We start from the raw sequence: 6,000 nt of genomic DNA, 5'->3' as shown, positions 1-6,000 counted from the left end.
CTAACCTTCTCACCCTTGCGGGGATCTCTTCCCCTCTCCCACCGCCCTCCAGCCACTCCAGAAGCCGGGCACGGGAGACTGAGGCCCTACACCTCGGGGTGGGGGGTTTCCCGGGGATACCCCGCCCCGCCCTCTAGGCCCCGCCCCCGCCGCCGCCGCCGCCACCGCCGGCAGGGGTCGCGCTGCCTGCGGCGAGCTGCTCAAGAGGGGGTGGGGGAAGCTGCGGCGGCCGGTCGCCTTTCTCCGCTGCTGCTGGTTGGATCATTTCAATAAAAGTGTTTTTTCTCTCTCGCTCGCTCTCCCCGGGGGAACAGGCGGAGGCGTCAGTCCGCAGCCGCCGAGTGAAAAAGCGACGCATACGCAGCGAGCGTCTCCTCAGCTTCGCACGGCCCGGCCCCAGAGAAGAAGGAGCCCGTGTCCGGCCGGGCCGCCGCAACCGGGCGTCGGCGCTTCCCTGCCCACCTCACTCCCGCCGCGGCTCCTCCAAGGGGATTAGTGGGCCGCCTGCGCGGCTCGGCAGCCCGGGAGCCATGTTGTCCGGGGGGCTTGACAACGCGTGAGGGACCCACGGCCCCTCCCGGAGGCTCGGACCCTCGGCGTGAGCTGGAAGGCTGCTGCGGCGGTGGAGGCCTGCGCCGCGGAGGCGCCTCGGGTCTGCCAGCCGCTGGGACCCGGACCTGCATCCGGTCGCCGCGGGCGTCGGAGGAGCCGCTTTCCTTGTGCGCCTCGCCTCGCCAGCTCTCGGGACGCGGCCCCCGCACTTGCTGGTGAGTTGGCGGCTTGCGGCCGCTCGGGGCTTTCCCTGCTGCCCCGCCGACCCTGGGCTGAGAGCGGCCGGAGGGTGCTTGGGACTGGGGGCCGGGGCGGGCGGCTCAGGCCCGGCCGGGAAGTTGAGGAGGGCGGCGCGGCGCAGGGGTCTCGCTTGTGTTTGTCGCCCCTCGGGTCCATCTCGGACCCCGGTCGCCCGGGCATTTCCGGGCGTGGGGTGGGGTGTGAGTGTCTGACGCACGGGCTCCTTCGCGAGAGGCGCCTCCAGCCGCCGCCGCCGCAGCCGCCTCCGCGCTTGCTGCCGCTTTGGTCTCCGGGGGAGGCCGGTCTCCCCGCGAGGCCGAGGAGAGGAGAAGGCAGAAAGTCCCCCGAGACACAAAGGTCCCCTCGGCGGGGGTGGAGCTGCGAGGGCGGGCGGCGCAACCCCGAGGGGAAGGAAGGGGCGCAGGTCCGCGAGAGGTGGGAGAGGAAGCGGCGGTGGCCACCGCGTTTCCAGCTCCTTGGAGACGCCGGGGGTGTGCGTGGGTGGGGAGCGGGAGGAGGAGGAGCCCTCGCGTGAGGAGCCGGCCGAGACAAAGATCAGGGCAGCCTCCCGCTGGCGAGTGACACCCCTGAGTGTGGGTCAGAGCAGAGGTGGAAGGAATGTGGGAAACCCAAAGAACCGATGGGGAGGGGCAGATGGGGCGGGGGGGCTGCCAAGTATTCTCGTCTCCGTCGCAGTTGCTTTTCTCAGGGTTTTTGTGCCCGATGGTTTTGGTCCCCAGTTCAGCTGGATAGCTCCAGATTCGCTCCCTCCCATCACCCTCTCCCTGCCACATTGACTCTCCTGTGGTTTTCCCCTCGTTCTCCCCGTACCTCTCACCCACTCCTTTTCGGGTAAGCAGTATTTTGCCTTCAGCTTGGGGAACGTTTGCTAATGACAGGATGTCTGAGCTTGTTCTGACCCTGAACTGCCTTGAACTCCTCTCTCTTCCTCCCACCCTTTCCTTTCTGGGATCTTATAATGTCACATGGCCATTAACAATTAGCTTTTCTTCTGCAAAAATGGCAAAAGCATTTAGCTGAAATCCCTGGCGCTCCTTCTTTATATTAATGTGCCCACCAGAGACATGTCGTTGGTCATGGATTATCAGCTCTTTACTTATTAGCCAAATTAACTTTTTAGATAAAAAAGTGGCAAATTTTGTTTTGAGTTTTCACTATTCCTAGGGTCAGCAAAGTGTATCCCTGGCAGCCGCTAGACCTTCTGTCACTTATCAGGAAATGCTTGACTTAGACAATTCTTTCCTCCAACTTTGCTGATCCTTTCTTGAGGCTTTGTTGAAGGATTTCTTTTAAAAGGCGCTTGCGTAAGAAGGCTTGAGTAACAAATCTGAGTTACTGTATTTTAGACTTATTTTTTTGACCATTGGACAGAAGAAAATGAATGGGATTTAAGATCTTTGATGCCTTGAGTAAAGGAAAGCCTTTCTTGAAGCTAGAAATAAGGTTCAGCCACATTTTAAGAAAAAAATTTGCTAGCATTAATATTATTGGTTTTGTTCAGTTCTTTTATGAGATTAAGTAGTTGATTTATTTAATGTTGAGATGTTGCTTTGTTAATGAAGTCATTTCAGTCTTTGTAATCCTAGCATCTGCATACTTCCATAAACAACGGGTTGGAACAAAAGAAAAAATGTGGCTATATTTAAGGAATATTCTTTTTTTTTTATGAGAGAAATTGTTGGAATTAAAAGTGATAACCTTTTTGGTAAATTATCTCATAGGTCAGGAACACTAATAGTTTGAATGCTGGGGTTCAAAGAAAATAACTTAGTCTTTGAATTTAAGCTGTTTTAAAATTACTGTGCAAATATAATTTATTATTGATTTTTTAACAGGGAAAATAAAAACATATTGGAATATGAATGGAAAGAAAAGTAAAGCCTGTTTGATGTTTGGGACATTACTGTTGATGTCATTGTAAGAACAGTCATGTCTTGCTGCTTGTTGCCATTAAAATGTTGACGCTATAAAAATTGTGAAAGGGATTTCAGTTTAGGGACCAGTCTCTGAATTGAGGGACTCCCTCAATTCTTTGTGAAATTAACAGGTCATACCATTAATAATCGATGTTTTATTTATTTATCGAAAGACCATATTGAGGATACACTGATTTTTTTTTCCACTACGTATTAATTAGTGTCTAATTAGATACCTGAAGTTTTATTCTCACTAGAAGGAAATCTACCAAAAAGTTAACAGATTTCTGGGTGGTGAGACTTACGGATGAATAAAAATACATTTCTTTATTTTTCAAATTTTCACATTACTTTTACAATCAGTAGAAAGAGTATGTGAAGAATTAAAGTCTTGTTTAAAAGAAAAAAAAGAATTAAAGTCTTGTTAATATCCTAATTTGCTTGTTACTAAAAGAAGCTTTTATAAAATGTGTAATTTATTCTCATCCTTGGATTCAGGCCCATTAAAGTCACTTTCAGTGTGAGGTATTTGAAATAGTGCAGCTTGTCAAATGTACACTGGTTACCTGAAGTAAAAAAGAGATACATAGTAAGGAAAGATGAAATTAGAATAATTAATTCTAATTAATTAATTCAGTGTATGGTAGCGATCCATTGTGGTAGCTTTGTACACCAGGAGTCTTGTTCTAATAAGTCATTGGTTTTACTAAAATAGAAAAATTAAATTTTATTTTTTCTGTAGTACAAAATAGCTGTGTTGACTAAGATTTTAAAGTATATAAATGTTGATATATTTAGTTTTCAGTTACTTGTTTAGTCCTACGATTATGGTGGAAAGAGATGGCATATAAAATAATTTACTCTATCAAGGCTTTTGTTTTTTCCCTTATTTTCAGCAATATTTTTCTCCTTTTCCTTTATTGGTGAAATAGTACTAACTAAAAAACTGCAAATATTTTATTGTGAACACTGGAACTATAATGGCTTCTGAGATGGATATTCAAAAGTGAAAATGATGATGTTCCTTAACATAAAAAAATTTTCTATGAACACAAAATTTTTGCGGTGGTATTTTCGTTGTTATTGTCTAATAATACTGAATATTTATAGGGCATTACATTTTGAATCTTTATTACTGTTCTCTAGTCTTAATAAAAATTATAGCATCATGTCATGGCATTCATTTATATAGCTTTTATACTTCCATGATGTGTAATTACAATGAATGTATTGCTGTATTGTAGAAAAGAGACATTATATGTTAAATGCAGCTTATATTCTTCAGAGTATTTTATCTATTTTAAAAGTTGCCCCCTTTCATACATGTGAAGGAAAAATAATTTTGAGTTCTTTGAATTTTGAATGTGTAATTTTTGCTTAAACTTTTAAATAGAAAAATTATTTTAAATGCATTTTGTAAACTGTGGCATTTTGCATTTGAAATGATGAAGATAAACAGTAGGTTTATGGCATTTTTATATGTGCTTTATATAGTATTTGTGAGGTAAAAAACTGCCTACAATAGAAAACTTGGTATAACTTGCGTTCAACCTACAGTGTTGGCAATTTCTTTTACTGGTGATGAGAGGACCTATTAGACTGACTTTTTAAAAAAATGTCTATGAGATATTTACAATATTAAGCCAAAAATTCTTACTGTCACTAGTGAATTCTTTGTCATTATTTTGCTCCCAGGCTTCTTTTTTTTTTTTTAACTTTTTATTTTGTATTGGAGTATAGCCAATTAACAATGTTGTGATAGTTTCAGGCACACAGGAAAGGGACTCAGCCATATATATACATGTATCCATTCTCCCCCAGACTCTGCTCCCATCCTGGCTGCCACATAACATTGAGCAGAGTTGCCTGTGCTATACAGTAGGTCCTTCTTGGTTATCCTTTTTAAATATAGCAGTGTGTACATGTCAATACCAAACTCCCTAACTATTCCTTCCCGTTGTCAGTTACTTTGATATCTGCAAAATATTTGACCTGAAAAGAGGAGTTGCCAAGGACCAGAAAAATGTATTGAATGTATTTGAGTGTCGCTTACCTTTCCTAGCCTGTTTTCCTCTCTCTTTTGGCCAGCTTGGAAAATCAGTAGACGTCTATCCGTAAATCTAACAGGTGGGGTGCCTACTATAAATAATGTTGTGTTCTGCAGTAACATATAATATTGAGTACGGTATTTAAGGAGTAGATTTATAAATCCATGACATCCTGCAGTAACATATGATATTGAATACTGTATTTAAGGAGGTAGATTTATAAATCCATGACATCGGGATAAGCGAAAATTGTCTTAATTTTGATTTTTTAAATGTGTTAAAATTAGTTCACATTATTTGAGCATGTGTCATAAAAGGGAAGATAGCGCCAGATACATACTGTGTAGATTGCTTCAGTATTGGGGAAAAATTTGCCTTAAGGTAGATAAAATCTATGTCTATATTTATACAGGTATAAGTACTTATTGATTTCTGGTTTGGTATTGCATATTTTAATTAACTAAAGTGTAATTTTAATCTTTGAAGTTGCACACTTTATATGTGGCTATGTACCACTGAAAAATGGAAATACCAGACCAAATTGTACATTTTTGTCATTTTTTATATTAAAAACTGATCCTTATATAAATTGCACATTAGTATTGTTATTATCTCTTATTCAGATTTAAAAAACAGAACATGTTATTGACTTGACCTAAGGGTAGTCCATTAAAGTGAAAAACAATGAAAGAAAGTTTGCTTTCTTTTGTTTGCGGTAAGAGTTTAAAAAAAAAAAAAGATTTTGTTAACCTTTTAATAACACATTTTTAAAAATAAATTTATTTATTTTACTTTATTTTTGACTGCGTTGGGTCCTTGCTGAGCACGGGCTTTCTCTAGTTTCAGCGAGCGGGGGCCACCCCTCGCCACAGTGCACTGGCCTCTCATTGCGGTGGCCTCTCTTGTGGAGCACGGGCTCTGGGCGCGCGGGCTCAGTAGTAGTGGCTCGCGGGCTCTAGAGCGCAGGCCCAGCAGTTGTGGCGCACAGGCCTAATCGCTCCGCGGCATGTGGTATCCTCCCAGACCAGGGCTGGAACTCGTGTCCCTTGCATTGGCAGGCGGATTCCCAACTACTGTGCCACCAGGGAAGCCCTAATAGCACATTCTTGTTAGTGTAAATACTTTAAAGAATACTCTAAATTTTGTATGTATATTTGTAAACAATCGGAAAAGGACCCAAGAATAATTTTTCTTTCACTATATTCGTTACTAACTCACTTTGG

The 6,000-nt window shown here is 43.4% G+C and overlaps 1 protein-coding gene across 3 annotated transcripts in view; it reads left to right on the top strand.

The window, feature by feature from the left end:
- Positions 1-410: 410 nt before the first annotated feature.
- CDK17 (cyclin dependent kinase 17) overlaps positions 411-6,000 on the top strand; it is a 98,610-nt gene continuing 93,020 nt past the window's right edge. For 2 of the 3 annotated variants that reach the window (XM_068560483.1, XM_068560480.1), the window contains exon 1: positions 411-767. The gene's annotated coding sequence lies outside the window, so the exon portion shown is untranslated. Of the gene's footprint in view, positions 768-1,547; positions 1,645-6,000 lie in introns of those variants that run through there. The other variant, XM_068560481.1, reaches the window with a different exon arrangement.

Source organism: Eschrichtius robustus, chromosome 13, assembly GCF_028021215.1.
Source record: "Eschrichtius robustus isolate mEscRob2 chromosome 13, mEscRob2.pri, whole genome shotgun sequence".
Lineage (NCBI taxonomy): Eukaryota > Metazoa > Chordata > Mammalia > Artiodactyla > Eschrichtiidae > Eschrichtius > Eschrichtius robustus.
Note: the sequence above shows the minus strand (reverse complement) of the source record. Positions and strands in the feature narration are given on the sequence as shown.